This window comes from Drosophila pseudoobscura, chromosome 2, assembly GCF_009870125.1.
Source record: "Drosophila pseudoobscura strain MV-25-SWS-2005 chromosome 2, UCI_Dpse_MV25, whole genome shotgun sequence".
Taxonomy (NCBI): Eukaryota; Metazoa; Arthropoda; class Insecta; order Diptera; family Drosophilidae; genus Drosophila; species Drosophila pseudoobscura.
Window position 1 is genome coordinate 3,823,773 of NC_046679.1, and position 13,225 is coordinate 3,836,997.

At 46.6% G+C, this 13,225-nt stretch overlaps 2 long non-coding RNA genes across 2 annotated transcripts; one reads left to right on the top strand and one right to left on the bottom strand.

The window, feature by feature from the left end:
* The first annotated feature begins 7,271 nt into the window (after window positions 1–7,271).
* Window positions 7,272–8,012, top strand: LOC26533347 (uncharacterized). Its single transcript, XR_004468443.1, has 2 exons — window positions 7,272–7,661; window positions 7,744–8,012. It is a non-coding gene; the product is annotated as an uncharacterized lncRNA (long non-coding RNA).
* On the bottom strand, window positions 7,819–9,333 carry LOC117183296 (uncharacterized). The gene is made up of 3 exons (XR_004468442.1): window positions 8,343–9,333; window positions 8,040–8,197; window positions 7,819–7,946 (listed from the first exon to the last, which is right to left on the bottom strand). It is a non-coding gene; the product is annotated as an uncharacterized lncRNA (long non-coding RNA).
* Window positions 9,334–13,225: the final 3,892 nt, after the last annotated feature.

The window sequence follows — 13,225 nt, forward strand, 5'->3', positions numbered from 1 at the left end:
GCTAACTTTTGGCCACAGAACTCGAATTACAACACACACTCGCAGTGCGACACGTAAGAGCCAAGAATAAGAAAACATAGGAGCAGTAGCAGGAATCAGAGAAAGAGAACGAGAACGAGAATGAAGCAAAAGAGTGAGAATAGAGAGAAAGAATAGTCGTCTGGCAGACACAAATGAGAAATCAAATAAATACTCAATCGAGCGTAAAGCATTCAAAGTGACAGCGTGCCAAAGAGCAGCAGCAACAAATGGGCCATGCCAAACCATTTCGAAGCCGTCGGTTCGTCGGTTCGGAGGTGGCGTTGCCAATGGGTTAAGTGGGGGGTACGGGGCCGGGTGCACAGACTGGGGGTTAAGTATACGACATGTAGTGCGGCTCACCTTTTCGACGTGTGCATTTCGCACAAAATGTTAAGCGCATCAATTTAAGAAGCACTCTCCCGCTCTCTCTCTCTCTCGTCCTCGATTCCATGCAATTGTTTCCCATTTCCGTTTACGACATAATACAAAGCATTTCAAGTGTTTATAGGAAGTCGAAACTTTCTTCACTGCAGAACGTGATTGGGTTTTGAAATGTTTTGAAACAGTCTTCAGCATTCCGCAGAGATTTACGAGCACCCGCTAGAAATTAAGCCACTGAACACATGGCCACTGTGCTCTTGGGAGGAAGCTTAACTAGCCAGAGGCAACGGCAGCCATAAGGGCCACAAGGACACGCAGCGCAGGACTCTCTTTGCCAGGGGGATGCTTTAACTAATTTCCAATAAACAGCTCGAAAGTTTTTTGTGACGCGCGTGCAGAACAGCGGACAAAATTGCTCAACATTCGCCTCAATATACACATATACAACATTCCCAAGAATTCTATATATGTATGTATCTGTGTGTGTGTGCATCAGTGTGCGCACTTGGATGTGTGCGTGTATGTGCTGCTCAGTGGCGCGTGTGTTTGCGTGCTTGAAATTCATTTAGAGGATTTATATGAAAGCATTGTCTTGCATATTTAATATAATTTACAATACAAAATGGCATCTGCCGCCTTTCGCTCATCCACTCCCCGACTCCCCCAGATCCCTGGATCCCTGGATCCCAACCCCGACAACAAGAGGAGCGCAATCTGGAGGCATGGCATACAATTTATTATACTAAATGTCAATTTGGCATATCGACAATCGACTTTGCCTCGACAAACACCAAACAGCAAACAGAAAACAGCTTTGCTCTCCGCCTTGGCATATCGTGTATGCAAATGATCCCTGGCACGACCTATTCCACACGATACTCCACAGGGTAACAAAGGTCCATTACGAACACCAATTTGTTACTCATCTGTAGATTGAATCTGTGGAGATTTTGAAGGAAAATATATATTGGAATTGTTTTAGTTGGAGATAGTTTTGCAAGTGCGGAGGATTAAAGAGTAATCGAATATGGTTAGATATCTGTGATTTAAGATTGAGCTTTTTAATACAATCTATAGGATAGGAGAGGTATGTGATTTATGATGGTTTGATGGAGGAAAGTTCTGATTTAAAGTATACATGGCCAGTGTTTCCATTTGTGGATTTACTTCGTTCAAGAAAGCTTGTATCTGTCTTTAAACTGTGGAATCTTGATCAAATAATTGTCTGCTCTTTAATCTCCTATTATTTACATCAGCTAATCTTCAATCCAAAGCAAAATATAAATTTCGATGCTTAAGTTCAGGGAATCCAGGAGGTTTACTTTGACATGAAAACCCTTTACTGGGTATCAGCCCTGTCGATGTCTTCCCTATTTGCATTCTAAATTATATGCATATGCGATGTATGTATTGTGTGGTATATAAGTGGCAGCGGCTTATCCGCTTGTTTACAGCACACAATTCTCTCTTCTCTTCTTTTTTTGCCAGCATGTTTATATTCCAAACAAGACGACGAACCGAAGCCAGGGATGAATTTCATTTCGCACTTGTTGAACTCCGGGCTTGTGACATCGTCCTGTCGCGGGGCACCGTACGGGTATCACGCGTCTGGCTGGGTCAATTAGGGGATTTGCCTTTATAAATTATTCAACTGAAATTGAAATGCCACTTACAGCAAACCGTACTACCTACAGCTGTACAACAAATTAATTTCGGCGCCCTGACATCTATTTATGGCCTGGCTAATGATACGTCACGCATACGCCACCGCTGCCAGAGCGCAGCCCAAGACATATTACTAATCCGTAATACGTCTGCAGAGAGTGTGATTCGGCTGTTAATTAAACGAAGCAAACGGGGTCACAATTAGTAGTCCCAGCAGTCTGGGAGGGTAAATGTCGCCGGTCACTCTGCCGCTATACTGATGCATTCATTACGGGCTTTCAGTCTATTGGCGCCGTCTCTTCGACTGTCCCGAAACTTTGCGGGGAAAATCATTAATTTATAAGTACCAGACAGCAACTCACTAAATTCCCTAGCAAAACCAATGACAAAGTTAAAACTTTCGCAATTTGCCGAATGCATTTCGGCGCTGCGGCTCCCACTCCGGCTCCGGCTCCGGCTCCAGCGTTTTCGAACAATTGATCTCGATTCGCATCTTAATTCATTACTTAATAGAGTCAACGTCAGGCTGGGCTGGGTTGTCGGTCCGTTCGTCCGTCTGTGGACTGTCTGTCTGTCTGTCCGTCTGTCTGTCTGTTGAGGGAGCAAAACTTTGCATTGGTTTTGGTCTCTCGTTGATTACATTTGAGATGCATGGGCAATAGCACAGCCGGCGGGAATGCGAACGGGGAATGGGAATAGCAACGGGAACCAGAACGTGGATAACTTTGCAGTGTGTCATTTGCATGCGGTTCTGTTGTATGCAAATTGCGAGTAATTGGTGTGAAACGTCTGCCATGAACGTGACCCCTTCTGTGCAGACACAGATACCGCCAGGAGCCGTACCGTATCCCCCGCCCCAACCGCCCGGAATCGTGAGAGATAGAGATTGAGAGATATGCTGAAGGTGGAGCAGTACAGTGCAGTATGCATTCATTATTTATAAGCAAAATATCACAAAACTTAACGAGGAAGGAAAACAATTGGGGGCAGCGCGTAGTGGCAACATTTTGTCACGTGTCAGGAATAAAAACAGTCCATCTCTGGGGGCGAAACTGGCAACTGGGGACCAAACAGTTGTACGAGTGGTTGCAGCTGACAAGATGGATGGATATCAACAGCTGAAGCAGCACCAGTACCAGCTACATGGGGAATCTGCGCTTGGCCCAGAGGCCATGCCCAACTAATAAACTACATAGTTTACGCATTAAGTCCTGGCATAATTTCCTAGAAACGTTCAAGAACAAACCACCAAACTGGGGGCAACTGAACTGTCGTTGGCCTAGGGTTTCTTCGTGGCATCGACAGGACGACCCACGAACGAGAGCATAACTTCGGCCAGCACCAAAGAGAAGACCACGAAGAGAAGAGAGAGCGAGCTTTTATGTGTACTAAAAGCGGTTAAGAGAGCCACCCCTAAGAGAACCACTGCCAGGATTCCACTTACGATATTCGCACGGCTTGGCATGGCATGGAATGGCAGGATGCGCCCCTCCCCCAGAGTGCGAGTGCCTCCTTATGCATGCATGCATGTAGAATGTAAAACCGAAATTGTTATTTGTGCAGTCCGCTTGTTTAGTGCACTTCATGTTCTACAGCAATGGAACTACAATTGCAACTACAATGACAGCACGGCTAAACACGACTGCGAATTGCTGAACAAGCCTCCTCGCAATTTCCATTTAACCATTCAAGTTTCGCATTAACCAACCGCTTGAGCTAATTGTGCAGACAGCCGGCCCCAAACAATTTGGCTCCTCGTTTTCCTCGTACTTTTTTACGTTTCGACTACGTTCAACTAATTAGCCCGGAAAACAGCGAAGGGGCGTTACCACCGGGCATATAAATTACGCCATCAACTCAATAACTTTTACACCTATCGAGACGAGAGACTCGCAATGTATGGCAATGCAAATTTGAGGTGTGCTGCTGCCAATTTTAAAATGATTTATGCCCAAGCACCCACCCACACTCTCATGGCACCACACACACACACATACACTGCGTATACGTATTAATATTTTGGGGCATATCTCCAAAGCAAGACCAGACCCGAGAACCGAGAGCAGAGAGCAGAGGCTCCTCTTCTCTGTTAATTAATGGTGCGGTCAACAAAGGTTTTTGTGGTTTCCAGCTGCTTGGAGGCAGATATATCTCTCCCTCTCTCTCTCTCTATCTCCTGCTCTGAGTGTCCGTATCTTGAAATTAATGTTGCAAACATTATTGTTTCTGTTGCCTGCTGTAGGAGGAAGCATATACATTTCTGGGGCAAGTGCATATCATTTAATAAGAATTTGAATGCGAATGCAGAGCCCAGAGTGCAGGAAATTGAATTCCAGACTCATTTCATGATGAATTTATGTCTTGCGGTTGAATTAAATAAGACATTATTAAGAAGAGGTGCTTTATGGAAACATCCGAGATAGGCAGCTTTGGTAAACCAAATATAGAAAGCCAGGAACTTGAGGGCAAGGCAGGCTCTTCTATTTTCATTAGCATTCCAAGGTGCCAAGTGGCGTCAGGGCCTGCTTGTGCCCCAAGTCCCGCCCACGTCGGCCGCCAGGCAATTAACAAGAACAACTACGACACCACTGTGACAGGGGCGGCCAGAAACATGACAAAACAACAAGAAACCAGCTTATTTGCTTAGCAATGGTCAGTGGAATTAGCACAGAGGGCCCCAGCGACTAATTAAAATGTATTGCTTTGCTGTTTCGAGCACAATCCTGCGGGGTAAATTAAGTCAGAGCTCTCTTTAAAAGAGACTTACTTGATGGGTGTGACTGCGGGTGTGAGGTTGGGTGTGGGGTGTGGGGTGGCGTGTCAGCATCATTATTCAAGAGCGAGACATTGGAAAAAGTCCGCTGCGGGCGCTAACGATCTGCCATAGCCCTGAAACACTGAAACCGAGCGGAGCTAAGCTGAGACCATGCACCATTAACGATAACATCATCAAAGAAAATCCTTTACGACCATGTGTCACGTCAATACACCCACGCACACAGACACATACAGAGACACAGACAGAGACAGAGAGAGAAAGAATGGCAATAGAAGCCTACGCTTCCTGTCACAGGCCCAAACGCACAGCACAGAACAGCCTAGGAGCAAATTGGCAGGAGCGACAGCAATTGCCACAAAAGGGACTCCCGAGCATCCGAGTAGCCTCTGTCAGTGTCCCAGCATCCGAGCATCCTTCAACGCTGGAGTCGCACGTCGCCAAAGCTCAACTGCACACACATCAAAAATACTAAACCATCGAAGAGAAGAGAAAAAGAAACAGAACAGAGGAGAACACGCTCCTCTGTGGCAACAAAAAACGACGACATATCAACATTAGTCAATGTCGTGTAACGGAGTACCCGTGTCTATCGCACCCCCCTATCGCAGCCCCAATCTCCCTACAGTCCTCTGCCCGATGCTTCCCGTTTTGAATAATTGAGCTACGCTCTGTTTGTGGATTGTCTAAAGTATGAAAAATATGCGTGTCTTATGGAGATACTATGTGAGCGCTAGCCGAGAGTCAGAGGCCTAATGAAGTGTTCAGGTCAGGCGAAAGGATCTATGAGCAGTGTCCTTCGATGGCTGCATGGCGAGAAGGTAATAATTAAAGCTCGCCGAGAAGTTGCTCTCAATTTACAGACACCTTTTGTGCCATTTTTCTGACATAAAAGCTTCAATCGTTATGTGACTTCCTGCCTTTTTTCTCCCTCCCTCCCTCCGGTGGTGGTGCAACATGCATTTGCACGAGCTTGTCATTTATCAGTGGCCACAGCTCTTGAATTTCAATGCAATTTATGCAATTTGGCGCACTTTGCATAAAAGCAAATGCCTCACACTCTGTAGTCTCTACTCAAACCATGCTCGAAACTTTTGCAAAGCGTATACGTACTTATGTGTGCAGCAGCAGCAAATGTTTGCTTAGTCGTAGAAAATTCTCAGCAGCGCGAGGGGCTGCGGCAGCGGCACGCACGAACCGCATCCTCGATTGCCAGGCAATGGATTGAGAGGAGCTGCTATTGGGAATGGCAACATCTGAATCGGCATCTGCCCCTGCTGTAGCAACTGGCACTTTGTGGCGCTTTGCGGGATGCCGTGGCCATGGCGCATACGAAATGCCTGCAAGACAATACGCCAAAGCCATCTAACCGCCAAAAAGAAAGGCAACTTTTGCCCCAAGAAACAATTTTCACTTGTGGTTCGTCAGGTTCGGATCGGGGGTTTTTCCTCGCCTGTCAGTCACAGACGTGGCTTGCCTTTGACTGATTCCCGGGTAAAGGAAAGGCACCCTGCAGTTATTAAAAAATATGTGCCCCATGCGGCGTATACGCAATGTAACAGCGAGACAACCAAATGTGACATGTATGTAACAGGTGATTTGACCCCAAAAAGAGAGGCGGGCCACACAGCCACAAAAGCCAACCATAACCCACAGAACAGAACACACAGAACCGATAAGGATAACTTTATCTCAAGATCTTTTGACATGAGCAAACAAATAAAGGACGAAGCCACGCAGCAGCAGGGAAAATCGAGGAAAAAACGTGAAAAAACACAAAGTGCTGTCATTCATTGTGCTCAGCTATTTCCCACCCCTCTCCCCCGTCCCCCACCAAGCCCACCAAGCCCACCAGCCGTTTCGTATCGTTTTTCTCCCTGATTTCCGTCCGTTATTTCTTTCTTTTACGCATTGCAAGAAAGCAAACGGAAAGCGGAAAACAGAGAAGAGAGAGAGCACTGAGCAGTGGCATATATGAGTCGAGTATCTGTGTATATGTGTATCTGTGTGTTGTATCGGTGGCTGATGTGTGCGTGTGGGTTTGTGCGTGTGACATTTTATCTCTGTCACTAAATTGACACTTTAGTTAATGGATTTTGTATGTGTGAGTGCGCTATTTGTGGCGCTTACTTTTTATCTTTGCTTTGCTTGCCACTGTTGCTCGTTGCTCCTTGCCTCAGACACAACAAACAACACAACAGCAGGACACGCACTTGCCCGGCAGAGCCGAGCACCAGTGTAAGTACTTTGAATAATAAGAATGCTCACTTTGATGGATGCGCAACAAATCTCTTTAGATTTATCAGCGAAACGCTGACGATGACAACGCCGTGAATGGGAATGTGTCCTTTCCACTTTCCACCTCTCTCCCAGACAGACAGTCCTAATCCCCGACAACAGCCGAGGGATTAGCCGCTTGTTTGTTTTATTCGAAATACGAGTACCCATATACACACGATTTGTTAGGAGTTACATGCCAGACATACAAAAATACTCGTACACATTAGCTCAATAATTTTCCTGATTTCGGTTAAATATAATGAAACGACGGGCATCACAGACCGCCCATGTGCGACCATGTGCCAAGAGGCTGTACCTTGGCAAGCGCCTTGGAGCTGTAAACCAACCAACTGCCGTGAAAAAATTGCGACGCAATGGACTGGAGACACCACCGGAGACACCTGTTGACTCTTCCTCGGAGTACGCTGTTGTGGTGCACTGGACTCGCGCTCAACGCAACAAATTTCCATCTATCACACTGGAGACGCCCTGGTAGAGAGTTCGAATAAACATATATCATACGCGAATATAAAATTATGTAAAAATAAACCAGATGAAATTCTCCACTTCCTATAACGCCATCTCCCGTGCTTCTTCCGCTGTCACTCAATAATGAAAAGCTCAACAAATTTGGAGACGTCACAGCTATTCATCGGATTTGACGAAGGCACAGCGTAGGTGGAAAGCCAAAAGGTCCTTGATTCGGATTACTACTCGTAGTTGTGGCTCATTGCTTACAGACCAGACTTTTGAATGGGATGGATGGGATGGAATTGTGTGGAAAGGATGCCAGCATCTAGCTCCGAGTGGGTTCTGGCGAAGACTTAAAAAATAAAATATTTAATGCTGTCAGCTTTGCTGTTGGCCGCGTGTGATAAATACACATGTATACACTCGTCTCGTGGAACATACTCACTTCTGTTAAGTTTTAAATCGGCTTTTGGCTCGAATCGACCAGAGGCATCAATTTGACGGCGATAATTTATATGTGATTTGGTCGCATTGCGGCGGCTTGTCAGGGATCTGTCCGCTTTGCTCCGCTGGGGATTCAGTGCTGTTCAGTTCCGTTAAGTTCTGTTGACAAAATAAGCAAAATAATAAATTGCAAAAGTTGTGGCACGCTTCTCTGCTGGGATTTGCTTAATCGAATATGCACACAGCTCTGATCTGACTATAAATAAGCCCGGTCCAGCCCAGTCCAGCCCAGCCCTGACCTTACCAATCAGCCTGCCAACGGACCGCACCCATCATCGCGTTCATCGCATCATCGCAAGGGTGGCCCTTGACACATTAATTGGCCAAGAATACGGCAGTGTTGAAGCGCTTTATAACAACCTGAATTCCCAGCACTCGCCTCGCAGTATTCTCGGTATTATAAATATAAATTCTGTGGGGGACGGGACGCAGGTGCTGGAGTGCTGGGGTGCTCCCATGCTGGCAAAGCCGAAGTGGTAAACTTTTCTCTTCTCTGAATGTGGCCGGCACATGCACGTTGCAACTTTCTGCAGTGCCGCGAACTTGTGTCCAAGCGAACTTTTCCCGCTGGGTGAACGAAGGAGGAACGAGGAAGGAAGGGTCAGCCAGAGTCTGGATCCCGTGGATGTCCGTGCCGTGTCCGGGTGCTCATTATGCCCCCAATGTTCGCCAAGTGGCCCTGCATTGGGGAATGGAAACTAAATGAATGGGCCGGGCCGCTTGAAATGCCTGAAAGCCCAAAGGATTAAATACTCTCGGTGCACACACAAAGGCGGCAGGGCAGGTCGCCACCGCATTATAAAAACAACTCATTTATCATAAGCGTGCTGCAGTGGGTGGCAGCACGGGGGGTAGGGTAGGGTAGGGTAGGGTCGGAGTGCGGCTTACGACAAAAGTAACTGACAACTGCAGATGAAATGTTGAAAGCGCGAACTGAATACACAGCGCAACAATTAATTGTCTCCGCATTCAGGCTCCCCATCGCCAAGATGCCACAAGGAGACGCCACGGAAGGGGTGCGACAGGTCAGAGGAGGTCACGGGTGCCGGCCCGGGTGCGGGTGCGGCACAACACGCAATAATCGCCCAGCATTTGTCCTTAATTAATGGTTGAGCACAAAGTAATAAACGATATTTAAACAGAAATTGCTTTGTTTTCCCTTTTGTTCTGCTTTTGCAATTGAAAGCAGACGGAATTCATATTTTACGCGACTGTCGTAAAACTCTACAACTACTTTCCCATTTCCCCCAATAGTAATAATAATAAAAACAACAACAAAAAAATACTATTTTAATTAACTGAAAAGCTTTAGCATTTTGGGAGCATGCAAGAAAGGCATTGGCCAATAATTACTTTCCTTTAATTAAAATATTTTTGCGAGTAAAGAAGCCTGGGAAAAGAACAATGAAGAGCAACAACACATTAGATCCAGAGATGATAAATTATTTTAATGATGACAGACGAGGCAGGCGCGTGTCCAGACAAAAGCCAAGCAAAGCCGGGCCAAGGCTGGGTCACAGGCATAGCCCCATGTCCTGAAAAGACATATGTATGGAGAGAACAGACAGCAGAAAGGACCTACTCAATTGTAAAATACCACCAAAATACCGCACATCAATCAGTGTCGTCGCAATTTGAGCTCGAAAGCCGCCAACGAGTAGCCAACTCGTACAAATTGAATAAACATTTGCCGACTTTCCACAGACATTTACTGGCCACAGCATGACCATTCACTTGCCTTTTCACCACCGGCCACAATCTAATTAATTTGCTTGCAAAATAATTTATTAATTAGCTTGTCAGTGTCAGGGATTTTCGGGCAATGCTTATCATTAAACAAAAGAAAGGCATCGGTGAACGGCAGGATAACGTCCAAATAGGCCATTAATCTGGATCAACTGCGGACAGGTGTGCGCGTAAATCCCGCATAGGAAACCAACGAATAAAGTGATATTGTTTGCAGCGTAAAAATGGAAGCGAAAAATACAGCGAGAGGCAGATTGAACGAACAATTATTTATTAATTTAACAGACACGCAATGCACATGAAGTTGTCTCGATGTGATTCCTGACATCCGCTGTGATTGCAAGCAATTCGAATTGGATTCCGCATTGCACTGCAGCCTCTGCCTCTGCCGATGCAGTTGATGTTGCAGTTGCAACCGAATGCCATCCAAGGATGCGTGTATGACCATTAAGAATTTATGATGTGCACGTCAGCAGCGGCAATGGTATCCCGAGCCAGGTTGAGCCGTAGCCGGAGCCGGAGCCGGAGCCCCAGGCAGGCACAGGGCACACACCGTTGCACTGATTTCCCACGTGAACCCTGGCATGGACATGGGGCACAGGCACAGGGAGAATCACTGGCTCCGCCACTTTTTAAAACAGGAAATCTGTGCCGGCTTTAATTCGACAGATGGCTGGCTCAAGACTTTTTAAGACAATTAATCAATTGGCAGATGGGCGCATCCAAGCGGATGGTCCTCAATCCTCGTAGCATTTTCCATTTTATATTTTCCCGCCAATCATTGCCACTGATTATTTCTAGAGGAAAAGCCAGATGCATCACCAGAAGTCACGTGGTAAGCGCCGCTCGAATCTTATGGAGGCTGCTTGGGCGGCGAGCGGTTTGGGGGTTGGGGGTTGGGGTTTGGGTCTTGGCTTACTTTATACATCGCCTGAGGGCAGGGCAGGGTTTTAGCAAATTGCAGGAACCAAACCTAAACCTAAACCGAAACCGAAACTAAAATGAAAGCTAAAACTAAAACGTCGCAGTCGCATTTGCACTCAGCTGCATTCGAGTCTGGGTCAGCGTCAGCGTCAGCCATTCGTGAGTGTGTTGGTTGGACTGCTGTAAGTTTTGTGGAAAGTGAAAATGAAAACCCTTTTACCGGCCCCCACCCCACCGGCCACTCGGTGTATCTGTGTCTGTGTGTGCAGCGGAAGTGGGTAAATAGTGCAAAGAGGAAATGTACAAATAAATATTTGCAAATGAAAATGAACAAGGAAATGGAAGCGCCATGTGGCAGCGACAAGCGCTAAAACGCTTTATATATGTATAAAGTATGTGTCCGAAACGATAATAAATGTGGCAACAATTTCCACTGGCCTTGAGCCCAAAATGCCTTGCAACAAATACTCTGCCTCTGCCTCCAGTTCTCCAGTTTTTGTGTAGCTAATTTTTAGGTCGATCAAATTTTCAAGTCTCTAAGAGTTTGCTTCCATTTGATTGACCTCAAAACCAGATTCTAATATGAAATGCATAAATTTAAAGCCAGATATTATCGCTAGTAAATCAGATTAGTTTGAATGCTCCCCCCTCTGCCATTCCTCCCCAGGAAAAAAATGAGAGCAAAAAATGCTAACCAACTGAATTATTTTCAAATCATTCTAGGCAAAAACCAATTTGCATTTCAATTGGTGCTCAAAAATCGAGAGGTGGGAGTCGGGTGGAGTGGAGCGGTGGCTGAGTGGAGGATGATAAAAACGTTGTGGCTGTGGCATGCCACAAAGCGGCAATCAGTAACAGTTATAGCGGAAAATGGCCATAATATGTATAGGGCTGATATGAATATCTAACCCAAAACAGGCAGAAAATTGCAAAAGTGCCTAGAAAGAATTTTCGGTGGGTCACGGGGCATGGGGCATGAGGCATGAGGCAAAGGCGGCTGCACACATGACTGAAATTAAAATAGCAACAGCAAGAACAGATACAGCAACAGGAGAGGGGCGGGAGAGGGGCGGGTAAGGGCAACCAGCAACCACACAAAAGCAATTTCGATCAGGCACAAAGATAAGAAGCGGATTCAAAGCAGAGAGCCAACGCAGCACATCAGTTACAAAAATGTAGGCTACAACACCACCCACAACCACCCTCCTCCACAAGCACCCTAGAACTACCCGAAACCACCTTCTCTGCCTCTGCCTCTGCTCCCCACACCTCAACAAAGGCCCGTAAAGGCAAAGCAGATAAAGAAGAGCCGAAAAAACGGGCAAGAAAAAAAGCGACCAGAAAGAGGGCTCACAAGGATGCGCTGGAGGATTCACTTGGCAAGTGGCAAGGATCCTTTCTTCACCCTCACTCCTCCCAGCCCCCTCGTGGTTTAGGCCTCATTTTGCGGCTGCTGTAGGTGCGCTAAAATTATGCAAATCATCGTAATACTTTCACAGAGAAAGCAAAGCGGAAGGAAATTGTGTAAAAGCGGCAAGCGACAGGCGGCGGCAGGCGGCAGGCAGCTGGCGGATGAGCTGCTGAGCAGAAGCGTGCCTGAACAGCAGCCGTGGCCGTGTCTGTCCCGCCTGCTGGTGGTGGTAGCCTTTTTGGCAGTCTACAAAGCAAATAATTGCCCCAAAAATTGGGGCCATGCAAACTGTAATGTAATGGAGCCGTTTCGCTTTGAACGTCGTCGCATGTGTAGTCCTAATGATGATATTCCCCATCCCACCTAAAAAAAAAAGAAAAAGAAGTGAATCAAATAAAGACAGAGAGAGAGAAGGAGAAGGAGAGTGAGAGCTGAGAGCGGAAAGCGAACGGAGTGGAAAACAGTAAAATGAAGTAAAATACATGGAAAATGTTTACTCAAGCGGCCAGAGTCAATATAAGAGGTAGAGGCTCCTCTTAAAGACTCTCGCTGTTAAGGAGTTTAAGGCTGCCACGCAGTGAAGCATAAAGTGCACTTCCCTCCCCACTTCCCCTCTACCAGTTTCCGTTTCCTGCTCGACCATCCTCTGCGTGGTTGTGGAAAAATTTAATAAACGTCAAGCTGCGGAAGAGAGAGCTGGCGTGGAGTGGCTTGCAGCATTGCACCTGCCGTTGACCGCAATTGGGGTCCGAAATTCATGCTCATATCGTCTACATGAGGAGCCAAAGAGCCGAGCAGTCGAGCAGCCCAGCAGCCGAGGAGCCGAACAATGGCCAAACAAATGCTGAAAATATGCAATATAACGTATACGACCCGTGACACATTCGGGACATAAAAGCAAGGCATGGCGAGCAGAACACACTTCCAAATGCCACCGCAGGCAGACATCTCTGATCCCTGATATCTGCAAACTTCATAAGTCTCCACCGAGATTGCCGGCCATATTTCAGAGTGCCCCACTTAAGACCCATCTCTGATTTATGGTC